Source organism: Palaemon carinicauda, chromosome 43 (assembly GCF_036898095.1).
Source record: "Palaemon carinicauda isolate YSFRI2023 chromosome 43, ASM3689809v2, whole genome shotgun sequence".
Classification (NCBI taxonomy): Eukaryota; Metazoa; Arthropoda; class Malacostraca; order Decapoda; family Palaemonidae; genus Palaemon; species Palaemon carinicauda.
The window spans coordinates 14,487,982-14,510,000 of record NC_090767.1 but is presented as its reverse complement, the minus strand read 5'-3'; positions in this window follow the sequence as shown (position 1 = coordinate 14,510,000).

The window sequence follows — 22,019 nt, the reverse complement described above, 5'->3', positions numbered from 1 at the left end:
AAATACATGAGGAGAAAACAGGAATGCAATGTATTTTGTAATTTTTGTTGAATATAATTATAAATGCATATAATAGCTAGTATTTTTTATATATTTTTCTTTCAATTTAAATACAAATACATATGATATGGCTTTTTTTAATGAAAAGATTGATGTGCAATTTCAGAGAGAGAGAGAGAGAGAGAGAGCGAGAGGGTGAGTGAGGAAGTGTGTGCTCCTAATAATAGAATGAAGAAAGAGAGAGAGCAACGAGGAATTCCGACTTCACTCTCGATGCATTCTATTGTTAGGAACATTCCTCGGCCCTCCGATGGGTGGGAGAGAGAGTAGTCATACCCAGGTGGGAGGAATTACCTCGAGAGGTACACTGTGTGCGTATTTCTGCATATCTATATAAATATTTAGCCCCTATTGTTTGCAGGTCGTGTTCACTACTAAAAAAGAAATCACCATTCTACTGTGTTTCCAAAAAAACAAAACCTTAGTAATAAGACCCACATATAAAAAATCCACTGAAGTACATAGGACGTAAAGTACCTATCCATTCACTGTAGATTAATTCAAGACCATCGACCGTTTAGAAAGCTCTTTCCTTACTCGCTATCGCGTTCGAGTCGCACGTTGATTTCGATGCACGGCGACGTGTTTTGTTTCAGATTTAGATTGCTCTTGGGTTACTCGCCTTCTCGTTCGAGAGGCGCCTTGATTGCGATGCACGGCGACGTGTTTTGTTACAGATTTAGATTGCTCTTGGGTCACTCGCCTTCTCGTTCGAGAGGCGCCTTGATTGCGATGCACGGCGACGTGTTTTGTTCCAGATTTAGATTGCTCTTGGGTCACTCGCCTTCTCGTTCGAGAGGCGCCTTGATTGCGATGCACGGCGACGTGTTTTGTTCCAGATTTAGATTGCTCTTGGGTCACTCGCCTTCTCGTGCGAGAGGCGCCTTGATTGCGATGCACGGCGACGTGTTTTGTTCCAGATTTAGATTGCTCTTGGGTCACTCGCCTTCTCGTGCGAGAGGCGCCTTGATTGCGATGCACGGCGACGTGTTTTGTTCCAGATTTAGATTGCTCTTGGGTCACTCGCCTTTTCGTGCGAGAGGCGCCTTGATTGCGATGCACGGCGACGTGTTTTGTTCCAGATTTAGATTGCTCTTGGGTCACTCGCCTTCTCGTGCGAGAGGCGCCTTGATTGCGATGCACGGCGACGTGTTTTGTTCCAGATTTAGATTGCTCTTGGGTCACTCGCCTTCTCGTTCGAGAGGCGCCTTGATTGCGATGCACGGCGACGTGTTTTGTTTCAGATTTATATTGCTCTTGGGTTACTCGCCTTCTCGTGCGAGAGGCGCTTTGATTGCGATGCACGGCGATGTGTTTTGTTTCAGATTTAGATTGCTCTTGGGTCACTCGCCATCTCGTTCGAGAAACTGTTGTGTTTGGGGGGCGTCCGGGGGGGCGAAGCCCCCCTGGGTAAGGATACGGCTTTTATCATAGGTTAGGTGGGTTTTTTTAAGTTAGCTTCTCCCACCAAAATCGTTTTAAGAACGACGGCCACAGTTCAGAATATTCCTGTTTTCTACGGGATATGGCCGTCACCCTACAAAGGCTCCCAGTACAATAATATCATAAAATCACAAAATTGAAGAACCAAGGAACAAAACCAGCTTAGGTCAGAGGTCATGAAATGAATATTGGTTAACAAAGGTAAGGTTATATATACATGTCATTGTTCTGTGGCCTACAACCTTTGTCAAGAAGTTATTAAGTATGAAGAGGTAAGCCATATCACCCATGTATAGGCCTGACTTCATTACAATAATATTTCAACACATTAGACCAAGTCTAAAAGACTAAAGCTACTCACCATAGATTGATTCAAGTCTTGTTGATAATTAAACGTCACTAAATAGCGTTAAATCATCGCACACTTAATATAAATAAGACTTTTTTTAACGTTTTGAGGAAGTATTTTACAAACGTTCATTGACAGACGATTTGTTTTGGATGACGTCACCAGATAAGGATTCTAAAGGCGAGAAGCCAAAGGACGATCAAATACAACAGCGCATTCTATTGGTATCAATGTGAAATATGTCCTGCATTTATGTGTATGAATGTGTATGTATGTAAGTGTAGTATTATAGAACAGGAAAAACTACTAGTAAAGAAATGTGGATTCCTGTTTTCTTCGAAATTGACATTTATTACCTGCGCAAATTAATACTTAATAGCATATAGGCCTAAGGTAATTTACCGAAGAATTAGATAATATTAAGAGTAAAATTAATGTAGTGTCACTAGAACTTAGGGGTAAACCCTATTATACAAACTGACCAGTTGAAAATCTGTTCTCAAAATGATTCTTTCCAACATTTAAAGGTTTAAAGGTTTAAAGGTCGCTCATGAATGGCAAAGGCAAGGGACAGTGACATTGCCCTAGCAATCAGGACAATGCCCTAGAAACTGACCATATATTATATGATCAGCGCCCAAGCCTCCTCTCCACCCAAGCAAGGACCAAGGAGGGCCAGGCAGTGGCTGCTGGTGACTCAGCGGATAGACCTATAGGCTCCCCCAAACCCCCCAACCTTAGCTCACAAGGATGGTAAGGTTGCAGACACTAATGGCACTAACGAGTCTGAGCGGGACTCGAACCCCCGACTGGCAAACACCAGGCAGAGACGTTACCAATCAGGCCACAGCAACCCAGTCTATATTATACTTGGGAGTGAGGCTGCCCATTCACTAGCGACTGAATCTGTGAGATGAGATCAAAGTGGGCGGAGTTTCAGCATGTGTTCATGTTCATCTCGATCCTCCAATCTGATTGTATGGGTCTAATTGCTACAATCGATTGTTCATTCAGATCTAAAGGAGGTCATTTACAGACAGATGTAACTGCTTGTTGTTTGTGGCTGGGTGAGTCAACCTGGTCAGTCTCCATATCAGAAACAATGTCTGAGATTTGGGTGGACTATACCCTAGGAAGCTACTGAAGGAACTTTCCATCAGGACGTCATGGCTTGAGCCCAAAAAGATTTTTTGGGACGAATTTATTGATATTTATAAGTGCCACCCATGCCTATGGAATGTAGAAAGCAAATTGTATTAAGATAGAAACGCTAAAAAAAACAAGGCTTACGAAGTTCTGATCGAAAAACTTAAAGAAAAGTGTCATGAAGCAAATAAAGACTAAAAAAAAGGCCTACAATATGCACACTGTTTCAAAATAAACTTAAAAAAGGTTGAAGAAGCCTCCAAGAAATCTGGCACAGGAACTGATGAGGAGTATGAACCATATCTATAGTATTATGATATTCTATCATTTATAAAAGAATCAGAAACACCACTTTGAATCTGAAATCAATATTTTTATGTTATATAAAGCTAATAAGACAATAAATACTTGAATTATTAATTTCATTATTATGTCAAATTGTTTTTGAATAAATATCTTATTTTTTCCATAACTGGAAATGTTTTTATTTGAATTACTAGGTCGGTTTAGTACGAGACACCACTCTGCGACTTAAGAACACTGCTGGCGGTAAATGTCCAGGAGAAGGCCGCACCCATTTTTCAAGTATTAACGACGAAAAAAGGCAAAAAACGACCAGATTGGTGTTGCACATCACTTAGAAACATGAGGAAATGAATAAAAAAGAAACTAAGACTTACTCTTACACACAAAATGTAAGCATAAACCCACTACCACCTAAGCGGGAAGCATGGTTTTTGGGGGAGGGGGGAGGAGGAGAAAAGTGATTTTCGGGGCACTACCAACCTAACACAACCATCTAACCTAACCTAGGGCCCTGTACCCCTACCTAGGCCTAACAAGGGGGGGGGAGGGGCTCGGCTCCCCTCTACAACCCCCCCTTAAAGCCACAGTGATTTTCGGCGCCAAACGTGTAAGACGTCATAGTGGACTAGCTTGTCTGCGGATTATAGTAGTTACAGGGCTCATTTGAGCTAAAAACAAAACTTGGGAGAAACTTCTGGGCCCAATATATATAGTATACAGCGAGAAGTTTAACGAGCTGGGTGGGGAGCGAGGTAAATGGGGTAAGGTACGTACAGTGTGAGGGATTTGAAATCTTCGCTCCTTATAAATCTTTAATTACGAATGTGGTTTATTATTCAATAGGTATTGCAGTTATCTCTGCTGCGTGTAGGTGAAGTTGCGAAGTGAGATCTCGCGTATAAAGAGGGCTGACTGTGTATAATATACACATGATAACCAAATGGAAAAACTATACTGTTGGTGCAAGTGGCGTGAAAATGAATTTAATTACAAATTCTATGGCTTTGATTTTACAGGCCGCCATGGTTACAGTTTCTCTTCTACTAAACCCAGTGATTCAGTGAAGACTTTAGATTCCAGAGTCCACAAATACAATCATATCAGCCTAGGTGTACAGGAATGAATGAATGTAAATATACTGCACTTCTATCTCATCCGTTATTATTAGGAGGAGTAATAAATACTCTATCCTTTCCAAAGATGTCGATCGTATTTAAGCAAAACTACGGACTTTAAAAATAACAATATATGTTGGGGTATTAAAGCCAACACTTGTTGTTGGCACGGGCCTTTCCCTTGGTTGGCCCATAGAAAATAACAATATGTTGTTTGTTGTTGTTGTTGGCACGGGCCTTTCCCTTGGTTGGCCCGTAGGTGATCTGTAAAAATTTATAAGGTAGTTGCATTAATGGAAATTTGAAAGGTTTTTAGTAGTAGAAAAAGATGTGGATAGGGTAAGGATGATGGTGGTAGTGGTAGAGGGCCATCATTTCTCGGATAGTGGTAGTTTGAAAAGTGGGGGTGTAAGGCTTTTGAAGATTAGAGAAAAATTGTGCAGGTGGGGTTGTCCAACCCTTTACTCCCTAGGGTCCCTGCAGAGAGATTTTTAAGTGGTAGATTAGTTGAGAAGTGAAAGGGGGTGATGTGAATAGAGCCTTACAATGAGGGGATGAGATGGTGCATGGAATGAGGAGGTCTTACCTTGGTGGAGGTAGTGTTGAAAGCAACTGTGCATGTGTGTCTATGCTTTCGACAATTGCTTTTGCCAGTGTGGCTGCCTCTTTCATGGCATGTGGTGTGTTGATGTCTACAAGTAGATCACCTCGTAGCTGTGCTGTTTCTCTGCATTCCAGTAGGTAGTGCAGGAGAGGTTGTTGTGGTATGACATCACAGTGTTCACACCTTGTCTGGATGTCATCTAGGAGTTCCCAGTTTGCTTTGTAACCCAGCCGGAGTCTGTGTATGCATACTGCCAGTTTTCTTGGGGTGTATCTGTCTATGGGAGGGGGTTCTAGTTCCGATGCCCATTTGTACCATGTTGCAGAGGGAGAGCCATTCTCTATCCTCATATGTAGTTCCTTGATTAGGTTGTTCTTGAGCTGTGTCTTTATTTTGCTTTTGATTTGTTGCAGTGCAGGCTGTATGTGCACCTGTACATTGTGAATGTGTTTGGTGCTTTTGGCTAGCTCATCAGCCTTTTCATTCCCTGGTATCCCGATGTGACTGGGGATCCAGTTTATAGTTACTAGTCTGTTTCTTTCATTATGTTGATGTAAGAGGATTTTAATGTCTGCTATCAGGGATTTGTTTTCTTTGTTTTTGTCCTGCTGTAGGACCTGCACTGAGGATCGTGAGTCAGTATGGATGACTACTGGTCCTTCCTCATTTTCAATAGAGTATTTTAATGCTTGCTGTATTGCGACAAGCTCTGTCTGCAGGGTGGAGACATTGTTGGATGTTCTCCAGCAAGCTGTGAACTTGCAGGAGTGAACTGCCGCTCCTGCTGTTTGGGTTCCAGGATCTACTGTACCATCAGTATAGTAGATCTGTGCCCCTGTTGTTTCTACTGAGGTTATAGCTGCTTCTGCTGCGTTTCTGAGTTCTTCTATTGTGCAGTTTTCTTTTGCCCTTGGGAGTTTGGTGTAGTTGAATTTAGCAACTTGTTTTTTCCATGGTGGAATGTGTATAGTACTTTGTGCTGTGTCAGGTTTTAATTGTAGGATTGTTTCTGTAAGGCCAAGTCTTTTGATGTTATCGCTATGGTCTTTGCCATAAGAATCTGGGGTTTGTACTTCAGGATGTTTGGATAGTTCCTCTCTTACTCGTCTTTTGGTGATTGAGTCTCTGTCTGACAGGAACATCTTTGCAACTATGCTTGCATTTCTTAGTGCAATTCTGTCTTCGAGGGTTGGTAGTCCGGTTTCCAACCTTAGGTTGCAAAGTCTTGTCCACATTGGGGCACCCAACATGAGCCTCATGGCATTGTTTATAATCACTTCAATTGTGCTTGTTTGTAGATCTGTTAGTCCCAGGAGTGTTGGGGCGGCATAGTCTACTAGTGATCTGGAACAGGCTAGATAGTATTTCTTTTGGATGTGTTCATTTGCTCCATCCTTGAGCCTGCACATATATCTCATAGCTGCATTTCTGGCATTTGTTCTTTCCTTGAGATTTTTTATCTCTTGCTTGAAAGTGAGCTGTTTGTCTATTATTACCCCGAGGTATGTGTATCGGTCCACCCATTCTAGGGGTTCCATTCCTATTGTGAGTGGTTGTACGGGGTTTGGGGCTTTGATTGTCATTGCTTTTGTTTTGGCAATGTTAATTTTTAGTCCAAGCTCATTGGATTTGTGGCTGATGGCATTGAGTGCTCTTTGCATTTTTATTGTCCTGACTGGCCCTCGAGCTATTACACATACATCATCTGCATAGATAAATATATTAACTCCTTCAGGTAGCTGAAGTGAGGCTATATTTTCCATGAGGATGTTGAAAAGGAGGGGGCTTAGAATTCCTCCTTGTGGCGTACCATTTTCCAATTCATGATATGTAGATATCACTCCTTGAAATTTGACTCTGGCTTGCCTTCCTAGCATGTAGTTTTTAGTCCATGCTAGTAGGTGTCCTTTGACTCCTTTTTTGGCTACTGATTGCAGCACTGCAACTGGGCTTGCAAGCTCGAAGGCTTTTTCAAAGTCTATGAAGACTATTGTTGCCTTGTTCTGATTTATGCAGCTTAATACATCTGTGATGCATTCAGAGGTTCCAATTCCCTCCTGATATGCATATAGCTGCTTGTTTAGGGGGCCAATTTTGTACTTTAATCTGTTTAAGACCATTTTTTCTCCTGTTTTTTCTATACAGGATACCAAGGCTATTGGCCTGGGATTTGTTGGATCCTTTGGCTTGGGGATTGGCTGTGTATCTTGTTGTCTCCAGGTTTGAGGCCTTATGTGCTCTAGGTGTGTTTTGTTTAGTAATCTTAGGAATGCAGTTTCTCCTGCTGGACCCATGTGTTTGATCATTGTGTAGGTGATTTTGTCAGCTCCAGGTGCAGTGTCTTTCCCTGTCTTTTGTACTGCTCTTAGCTCCTCAACTGTGTATGGGGTGTCTGTGTCATCCTGCTGAAGGCAGGCTGTGTTGATCTCTTCCCATCTTGATGGTGCCAGTTGCTCTTGTTGCATTCTGGTTTCGGGGGAGAGATTGATTGACAGTGTTCTGTTTGCAAAGGATGTTGCAATTCTTTCAGCCTCCTCATGTGGGTGTGGGTGTGTGGCAATTGGTGTCTTTCTCTTTTTTCCGGCTACTCTGCCTAGCCATTTCCAAAGCTGAGTTAGATTGGTGTATCCTGACAGGCTTGAACACCATTCCATCCATTTTTCAATTCTGATTTCATGGATTCTTTCATTTGTTTCAGTTTTGACTGTTTGTAGTAGCTCTCTGTTTTCTACTGTGGATCTTCTTCTGTATATTTTTGTGACTCTGTTTAGTCTGGTTTTTAGTCTTCTGACTTCTGGGCAGTAGTACCAGGAGTCTTTGTAAGTGTAACTACCTTGTGTTGTTTTTAGTGGCATAGCTCTGTTGGCTGCATTGTGAAAGGCCTCAACTAGGTCTTTTTCTAGTTGGTCTATGTCCTCTGGAGGAGCGTAGCTGATTGCCCATTCCTCTATGGTTGTTTGAAAGCAGGTCCGGTCTGCTAGGTCCTGGTTCCATCTTGGTGGGGGTGGTGGGATTGGAGGTAGTTGTTGTAAGTCCAATTCTGTCACTGTGGCAAAGTGATCACTTATCAGGGTTGAGTGTACTTGCCACTTGGTTAGGTGTCTAATGGCTGTTGTGGCAAAAGTCAGATCTAGTCTTCCACCTCTTATGTGTGTAGGTTGCCCTGTGTTTAGGAGGGAGACTCCCTCAAATTCATCCAGGGCGAAAGCTATGTGTTCCCCTGAGGGGTTTGTCCTTGATGGGGATGATAGTATGGGGTGATGTGCATTAAAATCCCCGCAGATAATTGTTGGTGTTCTTTCTGTGTGAGCAAAGAGTTGAGTTAGTTGTAACTCTCCTGTATCCTCCCTATGTAATTTTTTGTATATGTTGTATATGTCCATTTTTTGATTCAGTAATGTTATTGTTACTGCTAGTGTCTCTATGTTGGTGCCACAGGGAATAGGGTTGTGTAACCTTGTTGTTGGTATGCTAGTTTTAACTAATGTAGCTAGTCCTCTGTCTGTGCCTATCTGTGGTGCGATGTAGGCATTGTAGCCTGGGATTTTTAGTTTCTTTCCTGCTGGAAGATTGGTTTCTTGTAGCAGGATGACATCTACATTCTCAGTTTTGCATATTGCAATTAGGGAGGAGATCTTTGATCTAACACCGGCTGAGTTCCAGTTCAGAACTCTTACTCCATGGTATAGGTTGAAGAGTATTGTCTTCGGTCCCTAGGGGCAAAGGCAATTGCCTTGACCTCGGAGGATGAAGTGGATGAGGTGGATGGGGTGAGAGTGGATGATGGGATGATGGATGGGGTGAGTGGTATGATAGGTGCGGGGACTGAAGTGGAGGATGTGGAAGGTACGGGTGATTGAGGTGATGGAATGGTAGGTGTGGTTGGTGAGGAGTGAGAAGTGATCTCCTGGATAGCAAGAGAGGGGGATTGGGAGGACTTATTCCTGGAGAGCAAGTCTTTTAGGACTTGTTCAATGCTGGTAGCATTTGTTGCAGCATTGATTTTTCCAGTCACGGCCTGAGTGACTAGTTCGGTCAATTTATCCTTTAGGACCGTGGTCTTTATGAAGATGGTCCTAGGCAGTGGTTTCGGACCTTCGGTTGGAGCCTTGGAGATAGATCTGGCTCTGGGTTTAGATACTGACCTGGTTCTTGTTCTGGAGTTGGAGTGCCTGTTTAGCTCCTCCTGGGTATAAAATCTCCTTCTGGGTAGAGGTTTGGGGGCCGCTCTTCCTCTAGATGGGTCCCTTTTGTCTTTGGGGAGGGCAGCAATTACTCTTGCTACCCTTTCAGGGCATCCCCAGGCCATTGCAGTATGCCCTTTCTTGCAGTTTGAACACTTTTTGACTGTGGGTATTCCAGCAGCCTTCTTGTCAATGCACTCCTGTGTGGGGTGCTTAAGGCTGCAGACAGCACAGGTTGGGACCTTTGCTTGGCATTGGTCCTTGTGATGCCCATACTTCTGGCAGTTGTAACATCTGAGGGGATCTGGGTAGTATTTGTTGACCCTGAAGCTGCCAAAGATGCCTAGGTCGACTCTTCGTGGGTGTGGACCCTTGAATGTCACCAGTATGGCTTTTGTAAGGAAGCCTGCCTTGTTCTTCATCCTTTCTGCTGCAGTGATATTGGGTAATTTAACTAGATGGCTTTCCATCATATCAGTTGGGTAGCCAACCACAACTGCTTTTTTTAATTTTTCCTCTTCTTTAAGCTCCAATAGCTTAATGTCTGAGTTGCTTCTCAAGGTTATCAGTGCTCTTGTGTCCTTGGTGGATATGGTCCACTGTCCTTGCCTGTTCGGTTTGGCAATCATCTGAATGTTTTTGTGTTTGCTTTCAAAGGCAGCAATAGCCTTGAAGGCCTCTGATGGGTTACCAGCTAAGACCCTAAAAAAATAGGTCTTGTTTTCTCTAGCAGGCTGGTTGCTGCTTCCTGCGGTGAGGTTTCCTTGTTGGGTGGGTACATCATTCCCTGGTTGGCTCCTTCTAGGAAGTTTCTTTTTTCTCCTTACTTCCTGCCAAGGTAGGTTTCCTTCTCCATCAGAGTCGTTGTCGTTGGTCCTCTTCCGGTTTGATTGGTCTTGGTCCTGTTCCATTCGTTTTTGTTCATTGTCCATGAGTTCCTGTTCGGCTTCCTTATCAAGTTGAGTTAGAAGGGGTTGCAGGTCAGGGTCCATCTCCATTTCACCAGTTGCTAGAGCTTCTAGTACAATCTCATGAAGTTCATTCCAGGATAAGTCCTTTTTTTCAAGATGTGTGAGTATATGATCAGAGACCATATAGAGAGACAGACAGTGTGCCTGGTGGGGTTGTCCAACCCTTTAAGCCCTAGGGCCCCAAGCAAAGTTATAAGAATGAATTACAGAATCTGAAAATGAAACACAAATTCGTTAGTTATATGGGGGTTATGCTAACTAACCTATTGCTAGAGCAGTGCTGAAACTAACTCTTTTTAGCTAAGTACTAGCCTACACAAATAGCTGTTGGGGAGCCTTCTTACTGCGTTCACGCACTAAGACGGCCCAGCAGTCTATTCCTGTAGGTAGGGAGGTTGGGGGTAATAAGCAAAACTCAGTGGAAACCTAAAAGTTTTTATTTGAGCTGATTCCTGACCCTATTTGAATACTGGCTTATTTCGCCAGTTACCAAGAATAACAACCTATTATTTATCAAACAACTTGGCTTATAGGCGCCAAGCCTAACAGCCCTATGCCACTTGCCACAGACAGCGAGAGTGGGAGTTTTTGACCCTGCTTCTACTGGAGTTTTAAGACCACAACGGCTACCAGATTTTCCACAGGAGGATCTATTAGTAAGGTAAAATTATGTAGATGGAGGCAAAGCTTAGCCTATATTGTCAATTTAATTTTCTTTATATGAGGGGGCTGATTACAGCCAATTCAGGGGCAAGGCCCTTGTCAGTACAGCAAAAACTGCAACAGGAATCGTCGAAAAAACGGCGAAAAACGTCGGCGAAATCGGCGATTTATCGCCGGAGGCGGCGGCGGTCTCTTCAGGAAGCTGAATGTATCAGCCAAGTGAAGAGAGAGCAGGCAACAGCCAGTAACGGCGGCAGAAGATGTCGGCAGTCAGCAGGCAGGAGCGGCAGTGATGGTCCTCTCTCAATGGGATCTGAGTGAGAACTGAATAACAATATAATAATTTTTTACTTACTATTACAATGAACTGCAGACTTAAAAACCTAAAAGCAATATGCTTATGTTATATAAAGGTGATGAGACAATAAATACTTAAATTATTAATTTTATTCTTTTGTCAAATTGTTTTTAAGTAAATACATATTTTTTTCTATAGCTGGAAATGTTTTTATTTGAATTAATCGGTTGGTTTAGTAATAGACACCACACCACTCCGCAACTTGGAACACTGCTGGTCACTGAACTATGTACAATTCTCTATTCAAAAAGGAATTTTGACTTAGGAAAAATCTATTTTAGGGCGAGATGACCATGCCGTCCTGATGGAAGTTCCCTCCGGCAGCTTCCTACTCTATAATATTTCTGCGATTGATATTATAAGAGAATTACCGTCAGGTATCACGGGGTTCCAACCTTCGGACTGCAACTGCACAGATTGCCTTACGACACTCCTGCAAGAAGCCACTGCTATTGCAGAGAACATCCCAGTTACACAGTTATAAAAAGCTTCTGCCAAAGTTTCGGCTCTCACATATTGACAACGAACTCTCCTATGCCTCTGTTGCTGCCATGGCTGCTAAGCCAGGCATGCAACTCACTGCATGACCCAACAGGAAAGGTGATCTTATCATCTACCCCAAGGACGTTGAGACAGCCAGATTCCTCCAGGAAGACCCAACTTTAACGCTGCTGGATCCTGCCTTTATCAGGAAGAAAGCTGTCATCACCAGGTATCCTGTGACGATGTCTATCACCATTGCAACATCGTGCAGCAACATTGACTGTGCTCTTTGCCGCACGAGTAAAGACAACGTTCCAGTTCGAGGCCTCATTGCCACCTTCATCGCTCCAGTTCCCTCCAAACTGGACTTAGGAGTCTGGGGAACTTTCCCCATTGAAGAATATACTCCTGAGCCCCTTCTATGTTATAGATGACAACGTTTTGGCCATCACAAGGAAGAATGCAGAGGCCCCATCATCCGTCATCTAAATTATCTCTATTTTCTTTAACTCTTGGTCCTTATGATTGGTTAAGTCGCCCGGTTCTAGCTTTGGTCTTCATTGGGTGACTTTGATAAACGAACATCTGATAACTTATAGACTGAATTCTCGAAAATACAAACTTCCTTTTATTTCAGTGTTCATATTGGTAATATAATCACCTTGGTACAGGACAGACATACCCGAGATAGTGAAGAAAGTAAATGAATTTACAGCAAAAGATTTTTGTTTTCTTTTGCTTTGAAGGTGAAGATTTCTATCATGATTTCCTCGTGATAGATTCCTGTTCCCATCCATCGCTTTCAGCAAAATTCTTTTGATTAATGTGAATTCCTGTTCAGTATTTCACTGGGATCCCTAAAATATTTCTTGAGGGTAAGGAAAAAATTATTAGTCACATATGGAGTTTTATAAGTCTCTGCCACTGTATCTATATAGCGCTCTTATCCCCCTCCATTAATTCTGTTTTTAGGGAGAAATTCCTGGAATAATAATGAGTCTACTCAGATTCAATCTAAATATAAATTCTCTTCAGTAAAATGATCTTATTGTAGGCTTTTGTGGTCTTCTTTATTTCCTGAATGACGAGACGTGAAGGCTAGGCAACTAGCTTAAGGGAATATATAGAGTCCTTTCAATACGCGTCATCAAACTTCCGGTCCGCCATCTTGGAGGGCATACAAAGACGCGTTCAGTGAATAGCTATGGTTGAACTGTTGAATATTTAGCTATTTCATCACATTCACATTCACACAATGCCCAGTTTTTGCGCTATTGTTGGCTGTGGGAATCGAGGACGAAGAGATGATAAGAGTTTCTACCGCATACCGGCAGTTATTCAGAATCAGGACAAAGATACAGAAGAATTATCCAAGCGCAGACGTGACTTGTGGTTGACCAGAATATCACGGGCTGATCTACGTGAATCCTCACTACCCTACGCACGTATCTGTTCTGATCATTTCATATCAGGTCAGTCTCGGCTAGGCCCTAAAAGTATCATTATTCCTGTGTAAACATGCTATATCCGATCTCATGGGTGACTTGACAAGTATCATCGTCAGTTCAGTGTGTAGTGTGTGTGGGGGAGGGGGCATCTCAATTTTTAAACATCAAAAGGGGCATCTCAGATTTACAAAACAAAAATTAAAAGCGCCCATATTGGCTATATTAACAAAGGCTACTTACCTAGGTCTCTCTTTCGCCAAGGTGCTCATGCCTATATATAATTGTGTATATTTATATTTATTTTAATTTGTGTATTAAATTGTGCAGACATACAGGCCTATGTGATGAATAAACATTGATTATAAATAATAATAATAATATCTGAAAGCTGGTTTAATCCGAAGGGGTCTTCAGCTTATATATGAAACATTGAAAAAATAATTAAACTTGCGCATTTAATTGCAAGGAGGCAAAACGATCATCCTAGAGCATTACAATAGAGTTTGTCCATCATATGTTTATATGTATATAAGAAATTATAGCATTTGTAACCAAACACAAACACAATGGTTAGGCATGAACTGATAAAGATTTGACATAATAATGCAAAACTTTTACATACATTTTGACAATAAAAAATTATAATACACAAGGTTAGGCTAAATGATCAATATTTGCATTATAATTATAAACACTCTCTTTATCGGCCCAGTGTTTATCTAATTTTGGACTTAAAAGCATTAAAGGGAAAAACAACAAATTCTGGAAGCAGATTATTCAATGGAAATGTATGCCCACTCATGTTCTGGGTTGGCTGACAGTACCAAGTAGTTCACCATATCAATGTATGAAATACTGGGAAAATCCTCAATATTTTGACTGAATGAATTCTGCATCTGGTATGGATCTAGGCCATCAATTAGATCGAGTTTCTGCTTGTAAAAACGCTTATCATCACCCGACAATTGTTTGACAAAGTCGCTCTCATTGTCCATATTCGCTGTTGCAGCCGCCATGTTTTTGCTTTGTATGCCCTCCAGCATGGCCGCCGGCGATTCCCAGTGACGTCATTGAAAGCACTCTATTGTAAAAGTGTAAAAATAAATGAATTACTGAATAAAAGATACAGGAAAACCCTGGATGAACGATGAAACATGGAAAGGAATAAAGGAAATGAAGGAACTAAACAGAAAGAAAAGAGATAAGAACTTATAAAAGATTTTTTTTTATGTAACCGCAAAAAATCTCAAAAAACAGGTGTTATGCCACTTCCTACTAAACATACAGGATCAGGGAGGGAAGGAACCTCCTACAAAGTGGAATCCTTTAGCTGAAGCACTTTTTGTGGCCGCAAAGATAATTTTACCAAAGATTTTGAAAGGGATTCAAACACCTAATTTGTGTGTTGATCATCCCTCCTATTTATAGTATTCTTAAACATCCTAGGAGATTTTAAACCACTAAGAATCTGCGCTACAGGAAGATGGTTCCTGGATCTTAAGGGTCAACTTTAACAAACGGTTACATGGAGTCTTTCAAAGCTGATGGCTTCATGAAAAAGCTGAGAATCTTTTCTTCGACATAATTAGGTGGGTTTGATGAGAACAAGGTGCAATATGCAACTTGCAAGAAAGAATATGGGGCGACCACAAGTAGTGCGAGACCCTGAGATTGCATTGGCGACTGGGTGGAGTGCCACTAACTGTTTGGCGACTGGGAGGAGTGCCACTAACTGTTTGGCGACTGGGTGGAGTGCCACTAACTGTTTGGCGACTAGGTGGAGTGCCACTAATTGTTTGGCGACTGGGTGGAGTGCCACTAACTGTTTGATGTTCAGGACGTTTTCAGAGCAGCTGTTCATACATGTATTGAACAGTTGCAGTCATGAATCGTATAGTACACACACAGGGAATTCTTGCGACACCAATTGAGAATAACAAGCGGAAGAGAAATAAGATGGAATAGTGTGCCCGAGTGTATCGTCAAACAAGAGATCTCTAACTAGAGCGAGTATTTTCTCTAGTAAAATTTCTTTAAATATATATATATATATATATATATATATATATATATATATATATATATATATATATATATATATATATATATATATATATATATATATATATATAAAGGATGAACATATTGTGTAAAGGGTATAGTGTTAACGAAATTAAAGTCCTTCACAGGCACCATATTATGAGCAGAAACAATTTATGGGAACGACTAAACATCAGAATTTTAAGATTCACAAGGAGAGAAATAGCTCAAAATATTATATAATTTGTTTTTCATAATTAGATAGACCTAATAGATATCAAGAGGTGTCTGGTTTCAGTTCCAGCTGAATAGATACTCACCAGAACATCAGCCAGGCAAGAGTAACAAACCACTGCGGTTCCCTACCATAGCAGTGGCCTCCCCAGTAAACAGCTTAAACTCATCGACCAGGGTTGGGATCGACCTGTCGCCATGCGAAAGTTAGGCAAACATTTTAATATTTTCTCTTTATTCTCTTGAGAAGCCAAAATTTGATTATGGTACATTTTCGGCAATGGTAGTTTTAAAACAACTTTTTAAGATCCTAATAACTGAAAATTTGCAATACTCGGCAAATGGTATGAATTCAAAATTAATGATTGCAATAACTGCTGTAATCATAATATATATAATCAATACCACTTAAAAATAGAAAAAAAAACAGAAATATTCAAAACCAATACTAAGGGTATAATTAGTGGTACATATTAAACGTATGTGCGGTATAATTCATACAACTTTTCTCCTACCATTGGTACAAAATATTGGGCATTAATATATACTTAGATAATCTAATTGTGTATTATATATATTAATATAGGAGCAGAATAATTTCTGAAGCCCAGCAAAAATACTTTAGCGAGTTAAAGAAAGGAGAACCGGATTACCAAGCTTTCTACCATCGAAAAGACCTACTCACTTTAATATATTTAAATACTAGGGAAAAAAACACGAATGCAATATATTTGAAATTTCCAATCAAAATTTAATTAAACTACAGTAGACAGTATTTCTTATATATTTTTTTCTAAATTAGATATTCATGTAATACTGCCAAGAGGAGTTTATGAAAGTAAGTGTTCCATATTCTGCATAAAAATCACAAGTAAACGAATTCATAATTTCACCACCTCAGTATTTGACAGTAGGCTGTTCCTTTTTACCTCCTTGCAAGCTCTCATCGATAGCGAGTCTTATTAATTCCATAATTTTAGTAGATTCTGGTATTCAAAGAAAGTTTATATGTTTTTCGTATGCATTGTGTAATTTATCACAATAAGATTTCAAGGTATGTGAACAATTGCAAGATTATGGAACGTTCATCCGAAAACAAGCTCCTGTCGTTGACTTCGGCCGGTGTTATTAAATACTTTCTATCTTTTCATTAACATTATTTATTGACAAAACATCTGAGGAAGAAATTTAGATTAGTAAATAAGTTTTGATTAAAGTAATGTCTTTGTGGTACAAACAACACAAATGAATTGTCTTTGCAGTATGAACAGTACAATTTGATCCGACGCACATTATAAAAACTTCGTAGGCGAGGCATCTACTGTTATGAACCATTACAGGGAAGTTTATCAAGATATATTAATACGATGATGTGTATTATCAGGAGCAGGAATTAACCTGTACTCTTCAAAAAGAATAAAACACTAACAGATGATTCAATGCAAATTTGGATTGAGAAGACCTGATCACTTTGATATATTTAAATTCATGAGAAAGAAACAGGAATGCAATATATTTTGTAATTTCCATTAAATATAATTTTGATTGCATATAATAGCTAGTATTTTTTATATATTTTTCTTTCAATTTCAATATACATATATAATACGGCTTTTTTTAATAAAAAGGTTGATGTGCAATCAGGGAATATCTTCACACCAAAAAAATGTGGATGCTAAAGAACCGAGAATTCAAAGCATCTCTCTCTCTCTCTCTCTCTCTCTCTCTCTCTCTCTCTCTCTCTCTCTCTCTCCCAAGAGCATTGGCCTATGCAACTTTATCAATGTTCTTAGGGTTCAAAGGAAACTCATGAATGACAGAGGCAAGACAGTTATAATACCTTAACTGAAGGACAACGCCCTTGAGACTGACCATATATGCATAACCCCCTCTCCACCCATAGTAGCACAAGGCTGGACAATCTAACAAGCAAGCATAAAAGTCTTACAAGCAAGAGCCCGTGCCTTGCATAAGGCAAGGCAATCTCAGCTCAGTTCCCAGACTGAGAGGATCTCTCTCTGCCAGTGCAAGTACCTGCTTACCCGGCACAGGGGACACCAAGTTACCTCTACCAGCTTACCAGGCACATGGGATACCAGTCTCCTGTCTGTGCCTGCTGGCACATTGAACTTCCTTGCTTGCTTGTTAGATTGCCCAGCCTTGTGCTGGACACGGGCTCTTGCATTGGCCCATAGCAAGGCACATTGGACACCAAGTTTCCCCCTTATAGCTTACCCGGCACAGGGGACACCAGTCTCCCGTCTGTGCCTGCCATATCTGTCTTCTATTTAGGTGTCTGGGCATGGACTCACTTATACAATGAGAACAGACACTGCAAGAAGTATTCAGAGAACTGCAGATGGCAATTCTACAGGGATTATGAATGGCATAGAGTCAACATATTCACTCTTGTTGTTGTAGGAATCAAGAGCAAAACTGTCCAGGATGAATTTTTGTCCAATCACCAAGTCAAATGCAACTGCAGAGACTGCAAGTTTGCATTAGAAAATGGACGCAGCCACTTGGAAAAGCACGGATCCTTTAATCTTTCAAAGATCAAGTGTAAACCTCGTCCAACTGCCCCAACCACCTCTTCAAAGGGCAACACTTCGAAGATCACTGCTGCATCTCCTGCTGTAACCAGAACTCCTATACAGGCCTAATCCCTTATGCCTGTAGGAACACCAGCAACCAAGAAGAAGAAAGCTAAAGACCCACCTGCTGGTTCTTCAAAGAACTTCAGACTTTGGTGGAGGACAACTCTTTAAAGGAGAAACTTCGGGTAGTGACCTGTCACTAAAACAACTAAGAGCGAAAATCACCTACTTTATTCGCAGAGCGGACCTTGACAGTACACCCGCAGGTCATGATCCTAGGAAAGTCGCCTCTTCCCTGAACTTTTTCCAAGGAATGGATTTTGAAAGCCTCCGATCCTTCACAGGCTGGAGGTCACCTAGAGTATTCTTCAAACACTATGTTATGTATTATTGTAACAATGTACTATATTATTTCAAGTGTTGCAGGTATTGCGCAACATTGCATCATATTGCATGAATAAGACATGTTATGCTTTATACATAAGAGTAATGATTTGTTTTGGTATTAGGATTCAAACATTTGTTGATTACCTCAGATAAGATGTGATTCTTTATGATTTGTACTGGAGTAGGATTTAAGTCTTTTCAGAGCGATGCTCTTTTGTTTAGCAATGTTTTGGTTTATGAGATTGTGTAGGACGCTCCATATGCACTTGGGAGTCAGCTGTCACAGAGTGAAGATTACAATGTAGTCTTTTATACATTAAAGGTATCTTTTAGAATACCAACGTAATATTATCCATCAAGCACACAACGACGAGATGGGATCAGCTGAGAAATAATTACTAACGATTATTCATCTATGTTCCAGGTAATTATTATGGTTAATAGAACTTCCTACCTAAGCATCAATACCTAACATTTGGCGACGTAAAGGACGACGGACAAGCAGGGAGAATCAAGCAGGGAGAAGCATTGGAGCCTATGCACAAGGACGGCCAGCACAAGAAAAGGTCTTTGCACATAAGGGGACAAGAGTAAAATCGCCCAATGAAGATTTTACCAGCAGCAGAATAGGAATTTCATCAAATACACAAAAAGGGTGAAATTTAAAGTTGGGTAGGTAGGAAGTATACTTGTGACTGCAGAACAGTAACTTAACCTACCACAGTTATTAAGGTAAGCAAACAAAATGCCTTTTAACATCGAGCCCCCCCCCCCCAGGTTTCAGCGTCACTGCTGAGCCTAATTCTGTTGCAACACGATGGCAACAGTGGTGTGAGGAATTTAAGATTTATTTAGAAGCATTAGGGAACATGAAGGATGCACAAAAGAAGGCATTATTACTTCATACAGCAGGTAGGGAAGTTCGGGAAGTGTTTAAGACTTTGCAGCCTACAGATGACACAAGTGAAGCTGCAATTAAGGCTCTTACCACATATTTTGCTCCTCAGGTCAATAAATTTTTTGAAAGATACCAGTTTTCAGCGCAGGCTTATCAGAAAGAAAATGAAGGTTTAGATGCCTTTGTGACTAGACTAAAGAATTTAGCCGTTTCATGTGAATTTCTAGAGTTAGAAAATGTTATCATAGATCAAGTAATTGCACATTGCACATCAGAAGAGCTAAGAAAGAAATTATTGCAAGATAAAGATTTAACATTAGAAAAGGTATTGATAACAGGCAGAGCTTTAGAAACATCAAATAGGCAAAGTCACATAATAGGTAGTTCTACAAGCAATAGAATGGAAAATTCTAAAATTAATACAGTAGGTTCTAAGTGGAAAACCAATGAGAATCAGAGAAGGAATATGTCAAAGCCTAGTCATAGAAAAGTGCATAACACTAATGTTCATAAATATCAGAATCAGGCTTATACACAGAAACAACAGGAAAAACCCAAGTGTTTTAGGTATGGTAAAACTGATCATCTTGCATACGAAGCAAAGAAATGCCCTGCTACTGGACAGACATGCCAGAATTGCAGAAAGCTGGGTTATTTTGCAACTGCTTGTAGATTTCCTAAACAGTACGCAAAGAAAATAAATGCTACAGTTGATACTATGGGTCAAGAGAATAATGAGGAAAATGTTCATGATAATCAGGTTAGTTCAGAAACTGATTTTGCGTTTCACATAAACTCAGTCAACAAAGGTGCAAAGAAACAAAACATGGTAGAAGTAATCATAAATGGTAAACCAATTTTGATGCAAGTTGACACAGCAGCCGATGTATCAATTATGTCTGAGAAAATGGCTAAAAGCATTCCTAATTTGTTATTAGAAGGTACAAACAGAGTTTTGAAAAGTTATAATGGTTTTGATATTCAGGTAATAGGTGCTTCGAACGTAGAAGTACAGTACAAAGAACAGAAATTAGAGAGAATGCCATTAACAGTAGTAAAAGGTAATGGACAAACTTTGCTAGGTTTAGATTGGCTACAGTATTTGAAGTTAGATTGGCCTAGTATTTTGAAGGTTGCAGGTAGACAAGATGAAAACAAAAATGAAATGTCTATGGATATCATATCAGAGTTTCAAGACGTATTTGAAGATAAAATAGGTACAGTAAGGAACGCAAAGGCAATTTTAGTTTTGAAACCTGACAGTTCTCCTAGATTTTTTGCTCCGAGACCAGTACCGTATGCATTGAAAAGTGCAGTTGAAACAGAAATCAAGAGATTAGAAAGTGAAGGTTCTTGGGAAAAGGTTACATATTCAGATTGGGCTACACCATTAGTTCCTATTGTGAAGGAAAGTGGACAGGTTAGGTTATGTGGAGATTACAAAGTAACGTTAAATCCACAACTTCAAGTAGCTCAACATCCCTTACCAAATCCAAAAGACATGTTTGCAACTATGTCAGGATGCAGTGTTTTTTCTAAATTAGATTCCAGAAAGAATTGTTACAGATAATGGTCCACAATTTACCTCACAAGAGTTTAAAGAATTTTGTAATGTCAATGGTATAAAGCATACATTTTCAGCTATATATCATCCATCCACTAATGGAGAGGCTGAAAGATTTGTTCAAACGTTTAAACACAATATGAAGTGTAGAAAAGCAAATTCAGGTAATATATTTTTGCATGTGTCAAAATTTTTATTGTCTTATAGAACAACGCCACACAGCACAACAGGCGTGGCACCCTCAAATTTGTTGATGGGAAGGAGGATAAGGTGTAAGTTAGATTTGTTGTATCCAAGTTTGCGAAGTGATTTAGAAGATAAAGGGTATAAACAAGTAGCAAAGCTCCCTAATGTAAGACATTTTTTACCTTTGTCTGATGTCATGGTAAGATCGTACAACACTCCAGAGAAGTGGGTACCAGGAGAGATTGTAAGAGAGATAGGAAATTTACATTATGATGTTCGTGTTGGTGATAATGTTGTAAAACGTCATGTTGATCAATTACAGCCGTTAAACAGAAAGACAGTAGAGCATGTGAGTGTTAGAGATGAGAAACTTAAAGAAGTAGTTAGATCAAATGAGTCAAGTATTAACCAAGATGGTCCAACATCCAATGTAGATTCAGAACCAATTCATGTACCAGTACAAGATGAGGTTAAAGTGCTTCCTAATAGGATTAACAGAGGAAAGCCCCCTGAGAGATTAGATTTATGAATATTTTTACAATGTCAAGTTAAGGGGGAGGAGACTGTTATGTATTATTGTAATGTATTATATTTCAAGTGTTTCAGGTATTGCGCAACATTGCATCATATTGCATGAATAAGACATGTTATGCTTTGATCATAAGAGTAATGATTTGTTTTGGTATTAGGATTCAAACATTTGTTGGTTACCTCAGATAAGATGTGATTCTTTGTGATTTGTACTGGAGTAGGATTTAAGTCTTTTCAGAGCTTTGCTCTTTTGTTTAGCAAGGTTTTGGTTTATGAGATTGTGTAAGACGCTCCATATGCACTTGGGAGTCAGCTGTCACAAAGTGAAGTTCATAATGTAGTCTTTTATACATTAAAGGTATATTTTATAATACCAACGTATTATTACCCATCAAGCTATATTCGACGACATCAGATGGGATCAGCTGAGAAATAATTACTAACGATACTTC